The sequence below is a fragment of the Nannospalax galili genome, unplaced genomic scaffold (assembly GCF_000622305.1).
Source record: "Nannospalax galili isolate Female #2095 unplaced genomic scaffold, S.galili_v1.0 scaffold612, whole genome shotgun sequence".
NCBI classification, from domain to species: domain Eukaryota; kingdom Metazoa; phylum Chordata; class Mammalia; order Rodentia; family Spalacidae; genus Nannospalax; species Nannospalax galili.
In genome coordinates this window covers 2,011,636-2,028,262 of record NW_008333388.1, presented here as the reverse complement: position 1 = coordinate 2,028,262, position 16,627 = coordinate 2,011,636, and the positions used below count along the sequence as shown (strand labels likewise).

The 16,627-nt window shown below is 44.7% G+C and overlaps 1 pseudogene; it reads left to right on the top strand.

Annotated features, from left to right (window-relative positions):
- Positions 1-2,084: 2,084 nt before the first annotated feature.
- On the top strand, positions 2,085-16,220 carry LOC115069449 (annotated as a pseudogene).
- Positions 16,221-16,627: the final 407 nt, after the last annotated feature.

The following is a 16,627-nucleotide window of genomic DNA, read 5'->3' as shown; positions in this document are numbered from 1 at the left end:
CTGGGCTGGGGGCGGGGCTGGAGTGCCCCGCGGCATACCGGGACTTGTAGTTCCTGCGGGGCGGTGGGGGCGGGGACGGTGTCTCTGGGTTCGCGAAGGGCTGGGCGGAATAGCTTCGCGCATAGCTCTCTGGAACTTGTAGTCAGCGGTTCCGGCTTTTGCAAATGCCCTTCTTTCTTTCCTTGCTTCCCCCGTCCCTCTCTCCCTTTCTTCCTTACTTCCTCCCTCTCTTTTTCCGTCCCTCCCTTCCTCTTTTTCTTTCTTTCTTTCCTTTTATTTCTTTTGATTCTGGGATTGAAATTAGGGCTTTATGCGTGCTAGGCAAGCACTCTCCTTTGAGTTATATCCCCAGTCCTCAGCATAGGCTCAAAAAAGCCTCTTTTTTACATTTTTTTCACTTTGTATGTCTGTGTTTGTGTGTCTGCGTGTGTGTGAATTAATTAATATGCTTGTGGAGGTCAGAGGACAACTTGTAATAGTCGGTTCCCTCCTCCCACCATATGGACCCAGGGATTGAACTCAGGTGGTTATGCTTGGCATCAAACTCCTTTACCCGCAGGACCACCTCCACTGTCTGTGGCTTGGTATTTTAAGACAGATTATCACTAAATTTCTCAAGATGGCCTTAAACTAGTAGTCGTCCTGCCTCAGCCTCCTACGTACTTGGAATTACAGGCCTGCCTGCACCCCTTGGCTCTAAAACTTGCAACTCCGGATTGAGACCAAGCTGTCCAAGAGCTGAAACTTCACCTGAAAACCACTTCGTCTCGTCCCCTGCTACCTCAGAGTTTAATCCTTGGTTCTAATGTTTTTCTCTAGTTGGATTTGCCCCACCTTAGTTTGCTGATTCATCCTTCAGGATAAGTGGATGCATTCAACCTTGACCATAACCTTTGAATTCTCCACAGAGACATAACCTTGAGCTATGGAAGCAAGATAAATTCAAATCCCTGTCCTGTGACCATGGTCAAGTTACTTGGTGGCTCAGTGCTGGCCACATGTAAAATGGAGACAAATAATAGTACTTACTAAAATATGTACATCTCAAAACCTGTGTCATCTAGCCTGCAATAGAGGCCCAGTGAACATTTATTGTATGAATCAATGAAACCACACTGAAAACATTTTATCAACCCTAGCAGAGACTACTAATTGGTGGTTTGTGGACCAGGTCTATCCTGCAAACACTTTCTGTTTGGCCAACGCAAAGATCAGATTTGGGTATGCATGAGAGGTTATTATTACATGTTGGAAATAGTGGGTTAGAACTGAATGGCACTGGACATATTAGCTCAAGCCTGTAATCCCAGCACTTGGCAGGCTGAGGCAGGAAGATTACAACAGTTTGAGACCAGCCTGTGCTACATAGGGAGTTCCAAGCCAACCAAAAGAAGAAGAAAGGCATCCTCTTCATGGGTCTTGAGTCTTTTGCCATGGCCCCAGGACTGATGACCACAGTTTGGTAGTTCAGTCTTAAGCATGCTTCCTAATTACCACCTCATCATATTTATAACAAGGGTTTGGGATGTGCAGAGGTTTATAACCCAGTAAATGTTATTTTGAAATGGTGTATACTGGTGCTAGCTTGAATCTGGTTTTGTTTGTTAAAAAGTCTATTTAGCATAGACTGGTCTAGAATTTTCCCATCTGCCTACCTTTGCCTCTATTCCCCAAGTGCTGGGATTACAGGCATAAACATCACACTTGGCCAACCTATTTTGTTGAGGTTTTGGGGTTTGGTTTGGTTTGTTTTTTATCAGTATTAGGTACGTAACCCAGGGTTTTGCACATGATAAGCAAGTGCTCTGCCCTGGCCTGGAACTTACCATATAGCTCAGGCTAGTTTTCAACTGGCAGCAATGTTCCTGCTTCAGCCTCCCGAGTTCTGGGATTACAGGTGTGAATTATAATGCCCAGCTCCAATCTTGCTTTTTAAACAGAGGCAGCTCAGTGAGAAAAATGCAATGGAAGTACAGTTTCTATTGGAAAGTTGTGTTTAAATGGAAACTTAGCAGAAAGCCCCTGAGGACCTGTGGGACCTTCTCTCTTTGGACTCAAGTTCTCCTTTGACATCTGTAGTAAAAATGCAGAAAAAGATTCTTGGTGGCCTGGAAATCTTCCAGCGACAGGTGAGAGAGAAAAGAGCTGCAAGTTACAACCTGCAGCCGGGGAAGCGCCAGGAGCTTCACAGCCAGAGATGTCAAAAGTGGAGACCAGACTGCCAGGTCAGCACGCTGTAGGGTGTAGTGGGTGGCTGAGACAAGGACAGGTCCTGCTTTCTCTCCTACCAACCTTAGAAGGGAAAGAGAGAAGAACAAGAAAGTAAATCAAGCCCTTGGACCTCTGTTTTGTAAATCAATAACCGTGGATAGTCGAGAAGCTCTCAGGCACAGGTGTGTGGTAGGTCTGTGGGTTGTTAGCTCTCTGAGTCATTCTGAAACCGATTTCTAGTTTTCTTTTTTATTGCATTGATTCAACAGTTTTTGATGCTAAGGATGGCACTTTGCCCTATCTTATGGTCATCTTTGACCTGATAACGGTACCTAACATATATGTGGACCACCTGCCACATGCCAGACACCGTTCTAAGTGCTTTACACATATGAGCCCATTTGACCCCCACACACACTGGATGAAGCAGTGACTGTCATGCTCTCTATATTGTGGATGTGAAGCAGAGTAATTTATTCAGAGCGAGGCCACGTTGCCATGCCCCACCCTCTCTGTTCTGCAACCTCCTGCAGATTGTGTTCAGTTTCCTGGAATTCCAAACAGCTCAAGTTCCCATTCCACCTTCCAAAAACAGTTTCTAAGTAAGAAGACACCATTATTGTAAGAAGTGGAAATTGCAAATACAAACTTTTTTTTCTTAAAAAGGAGAGAGCGACACATGGTGATACACGCCTGAAATCCCAGTACTTGGAAGGCCACAAGACCAGGGCCAACCTGGGCTACATAGGGAGTTCTAGGCCCATCCAAATTATAAAGTAAGACTCTCTGTCGAAAAGAAACAAAGAGTGAACGCTGGGCATAGAGGTGCATGCCAGTAATCCCAACATTCAGGTGGCAGAGTAAAGGAGGGCAGTTGGTTTGAGGTCAGCCCAGTCTACTAAAAAGGGCCTGTCTTTAAAAAGAATAAGCTAACTGCTTCCTCAAGGCAAACTACTTCTGTCTAGCCTAGAGCAGGATTTACCTGTTCCTCTGAGACTTAGTTTCTCCCAGTTTTATTTATTTACTTATTTATTTTTGGTCTTTTTTTGAGACAGGGTCTCTCTGTAGCACCAGCTGTCCTGGAACTGGCTATGTAGACCAGGCTGGCCTTGAACTCAGAGATCTACCTGCCTCTGCCTCCTGAGTGCTGGGATTAAAGTTGTGCACCACCACGCCTGGCTTAGTTTTACCAATTTTAATAATCTCTTCATCTCTCCCCCAACCCTAGTTTTTCTGTGAACTCTTTACCTGTTCCTACATTCTTACAAGAATCAGGGCTCTCCCCTGAAAATGCCCTACACTACTGTGCCCAGTGATATCTTTGGATCCAATCACAGTTCTCCCCTCCAGTAGTAAAGCTAGAGTATCCAGCCTTTCTTACACATTCTTTCGCCCCATCCATGTAGTGAGGATTCAGCCTTTCCCTCTCTGTGAGCTCCTTCCCGACAACTGAGGACATTCCAAGGAAAACTGAAAACAAGCACTAACACTTAAAATTAAAACACAGGGCCATTTCCTTTAACCCTGAGTCCACTCCCTACCTCTTGCATATCCAAGCTACCCAAATAATAGTCCACCTTGTCTTCCCTCCCTCGCCTGTCATTAGTCAGCCAGATATTAATTTAATCATGCTTTCACCTGTCTTCATCCCTCCAATAAAAGTCACAGCAAAGTGTACAATTGACCTTCCCAGTACAAATCAGAAGAGGATTTGTGGCTTTTGATCCTTATTTTTCTTGAGTTCTCTGTGATTCTTGGTGCTGACCATCCCCTTCTCGAAGCTCTGTATTCTCCTGATTCTGTGACACTCTTATCTTAATTGGCTTATTAGTTTACACAACAGTCACCCCATCTTATTGCTGGTATCATATTAGGTGTCAGGAATGCAAAGAGGAAAACAAAGGTAGGGGAGAGGGTGGCTGGGGATGCAGCTCAGTTGGTAGAGTACTTGCCTTGGACCCAGGATTTAATCCTCCCAGCACCACATAAAAACTGGTACTGGTGGCACATACCTATAATTCCAATACTAGTAAATTGGAGGCAGGAGGATCAGAAGTTCAAACTTAGGAGCTAGGGATATGGCTCAGTTGTTAGTGTGCTTCCTTAACATGCATGAAGCAGTGGGTTTGATCCCTAGTACACCATAAACTGGGCATGATGGCACACACCTGTAATCCCAGCACTCAGAAGGTGGAGGCAGGAAGATCAGAAGTTTAAGGTTATCCTTGGGTACACAGGGGATTCGAACCCAGGCTAGGTTATTTGAGATCCTTGCTAAAAAAAAAAAAAAAGAATCAAAATTAAAATAAGATGGGCATGGTGGCGCATGCCTTTAATCCCAGCACTCAGGAGGCAGAGACAGGCGAATCTCTGTGAGTTCAAGGCCAGTCTGATCTACATAGTGAGTTCCAGGACAGCTGGGGCTACAGGGAGACCCTGTCTCAAAAACAACAACAACAAAAAAAAAAGATGTATATGATAGAGTACATGAAATTGAGTGGGGGGTAGTAAGGGAGGTTCAGATAGGAGGGGGGTTCTAAGTATGTTCAAAATACATTGCATGTACCAGATGTAGTAGTGCATGCCTTTAATCTCAGCACTCTGGAGGCAAAGACAGGCAGATCTCTGTGAGATGGAGGTCATTCTGGTCTACATAGCAAGTTCCATGCCAACTCGGACTACAAGGAAGCCCTATCTCAAAAAAAGACCAAAAATAAAAATTAAAAAAAGAACAATGCCCTTGACTTGGAGGTTTGGATGGCCTGGCTTTGGAAACAGCACAGAAGGTGCCGAGTATCTTCCACTGAGGAGCTCCTGGGAAAAGACGCACCAAAAGGCCAAATGGGCAGCTAAGAGATAAAGTAGGAAGGGAAGAAACACCATAAGTATCACAGAACAACGACTTGCTGAAAGCTCTGAGTTCCTAGCAGTCAAAGCCAAGGTCAAGGCAAAGCTCTAAGGCCGAGCCCACAGCCCACCACTATCCTCCCTTAAACCTTCTGTTCTTGCCCTAAAGTTCCTACATGATTGTTCCCACAGTAACACTCCCAAGTGGAAGGAAAGCATCACCCCTTACTGTGTGTGGGCTTCCCTTGGTGAATAGCCAAATGTGTCTCTCCTGAAAAGATAGAGCTGTAACACTCTGGGTTTAGGAGACAGTGGAACTGCTTCAATTTGAGAGCATTAAGATGTTCAAAAGGGGGCTGGAGAGACACCTCAGCTGTTAAGAGCACTGGCTGCTCTTACAAAGGACCCAGGTTTGGTTCCCAGCACCCACATGGTGGCTAATAACCTTCTATGACTCCAGTTCCAGGGGATCCAATGCCCTCTTCTGGCCTCTGAGGGCATTGCATGCACACATGCACAGGTGTGCTTACATATATGCAGGCAGAACACTCATAAAAAAAAACACACACACACATAGCCAGGGGTGATGGCATACGCCTTTAATCCCAGCACTCAGGAGGCAGAGGCAGGTGGAGCTCTGTGAGTTTGAGGCCAGCCTGGTCTACATAGCGAGTTCCAGGCCAGCTGGGGCTACAGGGAGACCCTGTCTCAAAAATATCAAAATAAATAAATAAAATAAAATGAACACACATAAAAATTTTTAATGATTTTTGTATATTTCACACCGAACATTTTAATCATCTTTATACACACTGGCCTCCTCCCATAACCACCCCCACTGGAATTCATACATTCTGTCATTTGTGTTAAGGCCTGTCATGTCAAGTTAATGTCCCCAGATGTCCCTCAGTGCAAGTTCATCCACTGCAGTCCAGTCAGCCTGTCTAGAGTCACTCCCTTTAAGATCAGCTCTTCCTCACCCAGCAGTAATCAGCTGCCAATAATCCTTTGACTAAGATTAGGGTCTACTGTCCATTTCCGCAGTTCTATGCTGGGTTTTTGTCTGCTTGAATTTGCATAGGTCTTGTGCATGCTGACACCATTGCTGTAGGTTCATATGAGCAAGGTCTCAGGAGCCTGCTCTGCTTGAATATGGTCATGCACCTCCTCCCTGGCTCTCACAATCTTTCCACCCCCTCTTCCAGAATGGTCCCTGAGCCCTGGGTGGGTAAATTTTAATATAGGAGTCCTGTCCAAGGACCCACACTCTGAAGACTCTTATTCTCTGCGTTTTGGCCATTTGTGACCTTTTGTGTTCCGGCCCTCTGTTGCATGAGGGAGCTTTATTGATGAGAATTGAAAGATGCGTAAGTGTTCTCTTCATCCCTTGTTCTATGCTCCATGAGCCTTAGGTGTGGAGGTTGCATCCTAGATGTGCCACTTAGGCTTGGGCAATTTATAGACAGTCTCTGTGTGTGACCAGGTATGGAACTCTGTAACTGTCTCTGTCTATTGAAAAAGAAGCTTCTGGAGCTGAAGAGTTTGCTCAGTGGTTAAGAGCACTGACTGCTCTTGCAGAGGACCCGGGTTCAATTCTCAGTACCCACATGGTGGCTACAAACTGTCCTTAACTCCAGTTCCACAGGAATCCGAAGCCCTCTTCTGACCTCTGCGGCACTGCACAACATGGGTACACTCACATACATGCAGGCAATACACTTGTACACATAAAAGTAATAAAATAAAAAAGAAAAAGAAGCTTCTTTGATGTGTGGTGATTGGGACACTTGTCTGTAAATTTAAGGATCCATATTTTGCATATAGTAAGAAATTATTTGTCTAGGTATTTGACAGCCTTGGGGTTTTCTCTAAGACCTATGACATCTCCAGGTATGTGTATTTGGCTAGGATAAATAAATAAAACTTTTAAAAGTGCTCAACAGATGCTCTTGGGTGTTGGAAGTTGAGATGACTCCTGAGACGGACTAGACAGGGTGGACCCCAGCAATGATCTTTTTTCCAGGACCTCACTTGGAATGAGCCAGGGTTTACAAGCCCCAGAGAGCCAGGTGTGTCTTATAAACGACATTGGTGAAGATGGATCAGCTTCCCTGTGGAGGAGGTGTTTTTCCTTTGCGCGCGTGCGGTGCGTGCATGCGTGTGTGTGTGTGTGTGTGTGTGTGTGTGTGTGTGTGTGTGCGTGCGTGCGTGTGTGCGTGTGTGTGCGTGTGTGTGTGTGGTGTCGTTATTGTTTGAGTTTCTTTCTGTAGCCCAGAAAGGCTGATGATGATTTTGTAGTTCAGGCTGGCCTTGAACTCTCTGAAATCCTCCTGCCTCAGCTTCAAAGTGCTACTACCTTTACAAGCATGAGCTATCACACTTGCTAACTTTTCTTAAAATTGTATTTCGCCTATGTGGAGGGGAAAGCAAAGAAGGGACTTTTGTCTACACTGATGACAAAGGTCGAAAAGGGAAGTCTAGCCTCTGCGGCCAGTGAGGTGTAGGCAAAGGGTGTGGTGAAGGTGGTGAGGTTTGGGAAGAGACCACAGCCTAAGTCAAATCAGAGGAGATGAGAACACTGTGTTAGGCCTCAGCAGAGTTCTCCCTCCACACTGGCCCTGTGGCTCTGGTCCCACTCAGTTATGAGCAGTGACACTTCCTGTGTCCTGTTGTGTCATGTCCTCCGTAACCTCCCCCCACGTGTCTCCTGTCTTCTCAGTAGGCGTGCTCTCCTACAACGTGCTTTGCTTTCACCTACATGCTTACTTTGGCTGTTGTACCCAAGTTCCACCCTCCTTAGGGAGCCCCTTCCTCTGCCAATTAAAATCTAACTATTCAGGCTGCATCTTCTCCATAAAGTCAGGCCTCACTACTCCTACACGCATTCATGTTTCTTTCTGGAAACGTCTAACACAGTGTTACAGTAGCATGTGGTTACCAAAAGATTTAAATAACGGATGTAGGTCTTGTCTCCGATTAGACTTAGGCTTCTCAATGGCAGGAATAAGGTCTCCCCTCCTTTGGTGTAACTCCAAGTGAAGAAGAGCATGCGCACACTCGATAAATACCAGGTGACTGGATGGTGGGGATGTGATTGGAGCACTACAGAGAAGGCCGGTGACTAAGAGCACCCTGGCCCAGCGCTTGCCACACTTGCCTGATGTTCTGAGTTTGATCCCCAGAATAAACTGTGGAAGCAGAGGACCACTCCTGAGAGTTGTCGTCTGAGCTTGCCATACATGGAATCCACACACAAGCACACATTAATAATAAAATATCGTAGCCGGGCATGGTGGCACATGTCTTTAATCCCAGGACTTGGGAGGCAGAGGCAGGCGGATTTCTGTGAATTCGAGGCCAGCCTGGTCTACATAGTGAGTTCCAGGACAGATGGGGCTACAGGGAGACCCTGTCTCAAAAAGACCAAAATAATAATAATAAAATGTCGTTTAAAACAGTACAGGGCTGAAGAGATGGCTTAATGTTTAAGAGTGCTTGCTGCTCTTCCAGAGGACCCGAGTTCTGTTCCCGGCATCCACATTAGGAAGCTCACAGTGGCCTGTAACACCAGCTCCAGGGGCTCTGACATCCTCTCCTGGCCTCTGAGGGCACTAGTACACATGTAGCACACACACACAAATGAAACAATAATAATGTTGTGGGATGTTCATACAGAGGTATGGAACACAGAGGCTTTCAGCCAGGAAGCAGTTTACTCTGGTTGGCACTGGTTCACCAAAGGCAATGCCCCTAGGGTGTTGCTTTCTATTCCCTTCTTTAGTTTCCCTTTAAATTTATTCTTTTTTGTCTCCCTTATTTGATAACACATTCTGATTGAATGTTCTATGACGCAGAGTTGCGACAGAGTTATGCATGTTCATGTAGACAGTGATTACAGCACATTTACCTTCTCTTTGCCCTTACCACCACAATAATAATAATGACAGCACAAACAGAGAAATCAGGTGTAGTGGCACATGCCAGTAATCCCAGTACTTAGTAGGTAGAAGCAGGAGGATCAGAAGTTCAAAGTCATCCTTGGTTACATAGCGAATTGGGGGACAGCCTGGGATACATGAGACTCTATTTGAAAACAAAATAAAAACAAAAACAGCACCAAAGTTGGACAGTTAGAAGAGAAGAAAGGACTTTGAATTAATTTTTTTTACCTCATAATCTATCATGTAAGAGAACACTGACATAAACCTGACAGGATGGAATCTCCCTTCATCCTCTTTACTGGGAAAATTTAAGTCCCTTTGAAGCTCCAAAGAACTTCATCGCAGCCAGAAATCCTCCCACACACACACACATTGTACTGTGAACTCCCCCAAAGATCTCACCATCCTCATGAACCCTACTTCCCATTGCAGAACAGCCCTGAAGAACACCAGTAACAGATCTAGTGGGTCTGCTCAGCCTCCATAAATCATTCAGGGGCAAGGCGGTAGGGAGAGGGCATTCTTTCTGAGTAACTCAGGGCACATTTCAGGCCCCATTAGTAAGCACAAAGGACAGCCATAAACTATTCACAGGCTGTGCCTCAAATGTACTGATAGCCCTAGGGACCCTCTGCCTGAGGGATTCCATTAGCCAGGAGAGTCTTTGGTTGTACAGAATGCTCTTAAGCTCAGAGGCTTTGGTAGCTCATCTGCAAATCTTACATAGAGTTCACAGGGATTTATCGAAACCACAGGTTAAAAGTTCAGATAAGATGGAGGTGAACTTTCTAAACAAGGGGCTCACGCCCTATTGAGAAGCAAAGGGCTTTGTTCCTCAAGGAAGAAGTTTTGGAGAAAACTGTACAAACTTTTGAGAAATGCTGGATAAATAAGGCTTAGGGATGAAGCTCCGGGGTAGGTAGAGTGCTTGTCAGGAAAGATGGGTAAAGACGAAGTCTGCAAGCACAGGGAATAATTTAGTAGCTTGGGACTCTGCTGGGTTTGGTTATGTGCACATCCCTCTTCAAATAACGCACTTAGCAGCCTAGCTCTGATTTTTATTTATCTTTATTTTCATTTTCTCAATTTCTTTATTTTTAACTTTATGTGTATGAGTGTATTGCCTGCATGTATGTAAGTGTACTTGTATCATACGATGTCCATGGAGGCCAGAGGAGGGCACTGGATCTCCTGGAACTGGAGTTAAGGATGGTTGTTAGCTGCCATATAGGTGCTAGGAAACAAGCGTGGGTTCTCTGAAGAGCAAGCAGTGCTCTAAACTGCTAAAAACCATTTCTTTAGCCCCTTCATTTTTATTTTTTATTTAAAAATTTTTTCATTTATCATTATTATTTTATGTGTGTGTGTGTGTATTGCCTGCATGTAAGTGAGTATACCTGTGTCGTGCAGTGCCCACAGAGGACAGAAGAGGCCGTCGGATCCCCTGGAAGTGGAGTTACGGACAGTTGTTAGCTGCCATGTGGTGCTGGGGTTCGAACTGGGGTCTTCCGCAAGAACAGTCAGTGTTCTTAACTGCCGAGCCATCTCTCCAGCCCTCATTTTTATTTTTAATTATGTGTATGTATGTGTATGTATGTGTCTGTGTTGTAGGTATGTGCACAAGTGCAGGTGTCTACGGGTACCAGAGGCATTGGATCCCCTAAGGGCTAGAGCTACTTTGGTCCTCTGGAAGAGCAGTACTTGCCCTTAACTGCCGAGCCATCTCTCCAGCCCACAGACTACTTTGTACACACTCCCTCTTTAAACAATGGAATAAGTTTCTTCTCCCCTTAATGACTGTCAAACTTGGACAGTTTCTATTTAAACATGTCTGGGGAGGGGTGATCCAGTCTGAACTGGTTTTGGGTGCATGCTCAGTAAGATAAAACTGTGCCTCCAGAAAACTTTGAAGAAGGGATTGGAGACATGGCCCAGCAGTTAAAAGCACTGGCTGCTCTTGCAGAAGACCAGATTCAATTCCTAGCACCCACGTGGTGGTTAACAACCATCTATAACTCCAGTTCCAAGGGATCTGACACTGTCTTCTGACCTCCATGGGCACTGCATGACATGGGTGTACCGATACACACATATTCATAAAATAAAAATAACAAATAAAATAAAATATTTTATTTTATTTTATTTTGGTCTTTTTGAGACAGAGTCTCCCTGTAGCCCCAGCTGTCCTGGAACTCCCTCCATAGATCAGGCTGGCCTCGAACTCACAGAGATCCACTTGCCTTTGCCTGCCAAATGCTGGGATTAAAGGTGTGCGCTACCACGCCTGGCCAAATAAAATATTTTAAAAAAGAAAACTTTGAAGGAGAATCCCTGAGTTACCATCCTATGCCTGTGTATAATTGGGCATGCTGATGATTAAAATCAAAAGCATTATGGGACAAGACATGCCCAGGAGGAAAATGATTATATGACCTAATCTATCAATCACCACCTAGAGAGAACCACCCTCACTATGCCCCTTAGTAACCAAATTCCTCCTTCTCTTGAGCCCTCTAAAAGGAAACCCCAGACGCTAATTGCTGCCCTCGAGTATCTTCGGGCTTGTGGCCGGTTGCTCTCTTGCAGCCTTCTGATCTTTCTATTGCTTTGCTTTAAATAAAGTTTCCTAGTTAATTTTGTAGATCCGTGTGGGCTTTTATTTCAACTCCTTGAATGAGAATCCAAGAACCTGGAAAGACCCAACCCTGATACTGTAACCAAGTCAAAGTTGAAGAGGGAAAAACAATTGGCGGAATCCCAAATAGGATCAAAAGAAGAAACAGGCCTAGGCCCAAATCCCTGGAAGTCTGTACCAGAATATGCTTCCCTCCCTCCATTCAGTACTGATATCTTTAGCCAAATATAATCAATTTAAGCAATATTTGGTTGCATACGTAGTTAATCAATGCATGGTTCTTGCTCAGTCAGAAATCACAAAGCAAACATGAGATGAGCCGCCTTCTAGAATGTTAGAAGGGGGCTGGCAAGATGACTAAGTGGGTAAAGACACACACTTGCTGTCAAGCCGGACAACTTTGATCCCTGGAACCACATGGTAGAAGGAAAGTACTTACTCTAGCAAGTTGTCCTCTGACCTCCACACTCACACTATGGTACGCTTGCCCCTCCCCCCGCAATATATGAAAAAAAAAAAAAAAAAGAGGGGCCTGGGGTATAGCTCAGTGATAGAATATGTGCTTAGCAGATGTGAGGCCCTGGGTTCAAGCCCTAATATGGCCAAAAAAAAAAAAAAAGAATTTTAGAAAGTAAGAGCTGGGGATGTAGCTCAGTTGGTAGAGTGCTTGCCTACCATGTACAAAGCCCTGGATTGGATAACCTGCGTCAAATAAAACCAGGCTTGAATTGGGCTTGGTGGCACATGCCTTTAATCCTAGCACTCAGGAGACAGGTGGATCTATGTGAGATCCAGGCCAGCCTGGTGTACAAAGCAAGGTCCAGACCAGCTGGGGTTACAGGGAGACCCCGTCTCAAAAAGACAAAAATAAATAAATAAATAAGTAAATAAGTAAATAAATAAAATAAAGCCAGGCTTGACTGTGGCACACCTGTACTCCTAGCACTTGACAGGTGGAGGTAGGATCAGAAGTTTTTGGCTAGCCTGACTACATAACAAGATCGCGTCTCAAAATATCTATATTATATATCTATAATATCTAAATATCTATAATATATATTTTCTAAAATAATTTGTTGTTTGAAGATAATTATGCTGTTAAAATGAAAGCCAAGGTCCAAAGAATCCTTCCCATAATGCTGGGCCAGTAATTAAGAGCCTGTTTGTTTTTCCAGGGACACTGTTGCCTATGTGGTGGCAGGTGGGTGGGGGTGAGGCCTGAGTGAGGGAGGGAGAAAGACTGCTTCTGAGTCACCCCCAGGGAATAGGAAGCATGAGGGAGCGGCACCCGAACCCTGATGGAGAGGGAGAAGGGCAGGTCAAGTGGCTCAGGCCAGGACAGATGCCACTTGTAGGCAATGTCTTCTAGCCACTGCACATGAAACAGTTACAGAAAAACCCAAGACAGCTGTGGCCAGGGGACTGTGTAATAGCCACACACAGGAAGTGTCACAGGGTTCAAAATGAAGGGAGACTGGTTTCTCTACCAGGAAGCCAGGAGCTGAGGAATCTCCCGCTGCCATGCATGATTCATACCCTGACAGCCACCAGACCCGGAACAGAGGGACAGCTGTGGGCTGTTCACACCCTCATCTTCCATGGGAGGGAGCAAGACCTCCCGGGAAACAGAGAAAGGGAAACCAATCCAAATTCCAGGCAAACACAGGCCTGTGCGGAAAATCAGAGAAAAATAAAAGTGACTTTACCTCATCTCAAGCAGAGAAAGAATTCTCAGGGGATGGTAACAGTTTTGAGAAACTTCCTCAAAGTCTGTGTGGGGAGCCTGGACTCCACCTGAGAGCTGTGGACGACCAGAACTTTCTTTTTATTTTCTTTAACAATATTTACTAATCTGGAGTGCACACACGTGTGTGTGTGTGTGTGTGTGTGTGTGTGTGTGTGTGTGTGTGTGATCTGCACATACCACAGTGTGTGTGTGTGGAGGTCTGAGGACAACTTTGGGGAGTTCTCTCCTTCCACCATGTGGGCCCTGGAGACTGAACTCAGGTCATCAGGCTTGGCGGCAAGCTCCTTTACCTGCTGAGTCATCTCAGCAGCCCAGAACTTTTCTCTTTAACTCTGAATGAAACTGACTCCTTCAGAGCAAACTGAAAACGGGTCACTTGGGCTGGAGAGATGGCTCAGCAGTTTAGAGCGCTGCTGTTCTTGCAGAGGACCCTGGGTTTGGTTCCCAGCACGAAATGGCCACTAACAGCCACCCAGCTCGCTCTTCTGGCCTCCATGGGCATTGCGTGGCATGGGTGCACTTACATGCATGGAGGCAAAACACTCTACACAGAAAATAAATATAAATAAAATTTTCTTAAAAAAAAAAATCTGCACTTGGGAGGCAGAGGCAGGCGGATCTCTATGAGTTCAAGGCTGAACTGGCTCAGCAAACTTCCCTGTTACTCCATTTTGTTCACAGCCATTTCAGCAGCAACTTTGCTCCACACCAAAAGGAAAAGGGGGGCAACCTTGGGCCTTGGAAAATTGTCCTAGCCATGAACCATGAAATGTGCTAACTCCAGACATTATACATCTGACTAACCAGCTTGTTTCCGCTTCTGTAATCCGCTTGCTATCTTGGGTCATCTTGACATAGGGCGTAAGACCACCCTTGTTATCTTGTATTGTATGACCACCTAGAAGTCGTTTACCTGGACTGTCTTATTATACTTATTATGGCTAAAACAGTTGGCCAGTTTTAAGTCACAAAGTTGATTGCCAAGTTATATGACTGTATCACTTGTCTGTATAATGATTGGTTGTTGATTAATAGAGTCAAAATTCTGCTATGTTGTACAAACCTGATTGGTTCACAAATGTCCTGTTTTAATAATAATTCTGTAATCCTATAAAAACTCTGACCTGATAATCATCAGGGCTGCTTCTACTCCCGAGATAGACAGCCCGGCCGGTGGAAAATTAAAATTTACCTTGCTGCTTTTCTTAAAGTGGCGTTGGTGATTTCTTACGAACTCTGTCCTATAACAAAGGCCAGCCTGGTTTACATTGTGAGTTCCAGAACAGCTCGGGCTACAGGGAGACCCTGTCTCAAAAAAAGACAAAAAACAAAAACAAACAAACAAACAAACAAAATCTAAGATTAAAATACTTATTTTCAGACTGGAGAGATGGCTCAGTGGTTAAGAACACTGGCTGCCCTTGTAGATGACCGGGGTTTGACTCCCAGTTCCCACATGGCAAGCTAATAACTGTAACTCCAGTTCTAGGGGAATCCAACACCCTCTTCTGACCTCCATAGGCACTGCATGACACAGGTGCACTTACATACATGTAGGCAATACACTCAGACACATAAAATAAAAATAATAAATAAAATATTTAAGAAAAAACTACTACTTTTCAGGCTGAGAATGTAGCTTAGTGGTAGAGTACTTACTTAGCATGTATGGGGAACTGGATTCAGTCCCCAGTACTACAAACTACAAACACACAAACACACACACACACCAATCCAAAATACATCTTATCTCAGCAAGATGGCTTCAGCAAATTAAGTCACTTGCCAACAACCCTAATAGCTTGAACCCAATCCCTGGGCCCCATATGGTGGAAGGAGAGAACTGACTTTGGCAAGTTTTCCTTTGACCTCTACTTGCCTGGGTACTGCGACATGCCCAGCACCCTGTCCCAAAATAAATGGATAAATAAATAAATTTTTAAAAATTTAAAAAATTTAAAAAATGTATTATTTTTAATTGTATGAATATATTGCCTGAATGTATGTAAGTGCACCCATGTCATGCAGTGCTCGAGGAGATCAGAAGAGCACATCAGATTTCCCTGAAACTGGAATTACAGATGGTTATCAGCTGCCATGTGGGCTTGGAATCAAACCCGGGTCTTCTGCAAGAGCAGTCAGTGCTCTTAACCGCTGAGTCATCTCTCCAGCCCCTTCTTTTTTCTTATTCTGAAGATTGAACCCAGAGCCTTATACATGCTAAGCCCATGCTTTACCTCTACTCTGTATCCATGTATGTACCCTATGTATTTATATATATATATATATTTATATCTATCATCTATCTATCTATCTATCGTCTATCTATCTATCTATCTATCACCTATCTATCAATCATCTATCTATCTATCTTTCTATCTATCATCATCATCTAGCTATCTTGTGCTACTGGGGATTCGATCTAGAACCTTGTGGATGCCAGGCAAATGCTCTACCACTGAACTATACCCTCAGCTCATATCAGTATATTTTTAAATGTATTTTTAAAATATTATTTTTGGTAAATGTGCTGCTTGATGAGGACACACAGGAAAAAGAAGGTATTCTCCCTGAGAGAGCTGAGGAGGCAAAGCTACGGGCCAAATATCCAAGCCTAGGACAGAAGCCTGGAGGTTCGGACTTCCTCATGAAGACACTCCAGCAAGGGCAAAAGTACTTTGACTCAGGAGACTACAGCATGGCCAAAGCCAAGATGAAGAATAAGCAGTTGCCAAGTACAGGACCAGACAAGAACCTGGTGACTGGTGACCACATCCCCACCCCACAGGGTCTGCCCCAGAGAAAGTCCTCGCTCATCACCAGCAAGCTTGTAGGGTAACTTGGGCCCCTCTCCTCCCCTTCCTCACCCACTGGACTTTTATATATTAGGCAGGGAATGGGCACCTAGTCAGAGCTCAGCTTGCTGCCAGAGAAAACATTTTCCTGGGTGCTGAAGGTTGAAGAGGGGCTCTGAGTTCATTTCTTTGGTTAAATTGAACCCTCCACACCTCACTGTAGTTTAGGTAGGGACCCAGAAATAGAAAGAGTAGGACTGAATGTTGCTGTAACTTTTTCTCGTATGGGAAACATGGAAGATGTGAGTTCTCCTTTTGGAAGACAGTATCCCCTAATTGGTCAGGCTGAGACTTGGAGTACTGTGGCAGGTTTACTGTCCCAAGGCTAAGCCAACATGCTGGGAAAGTGGAGTGAGAGAGAACGTGCTTTCTGTGCTTCCGGGTGTGCTGT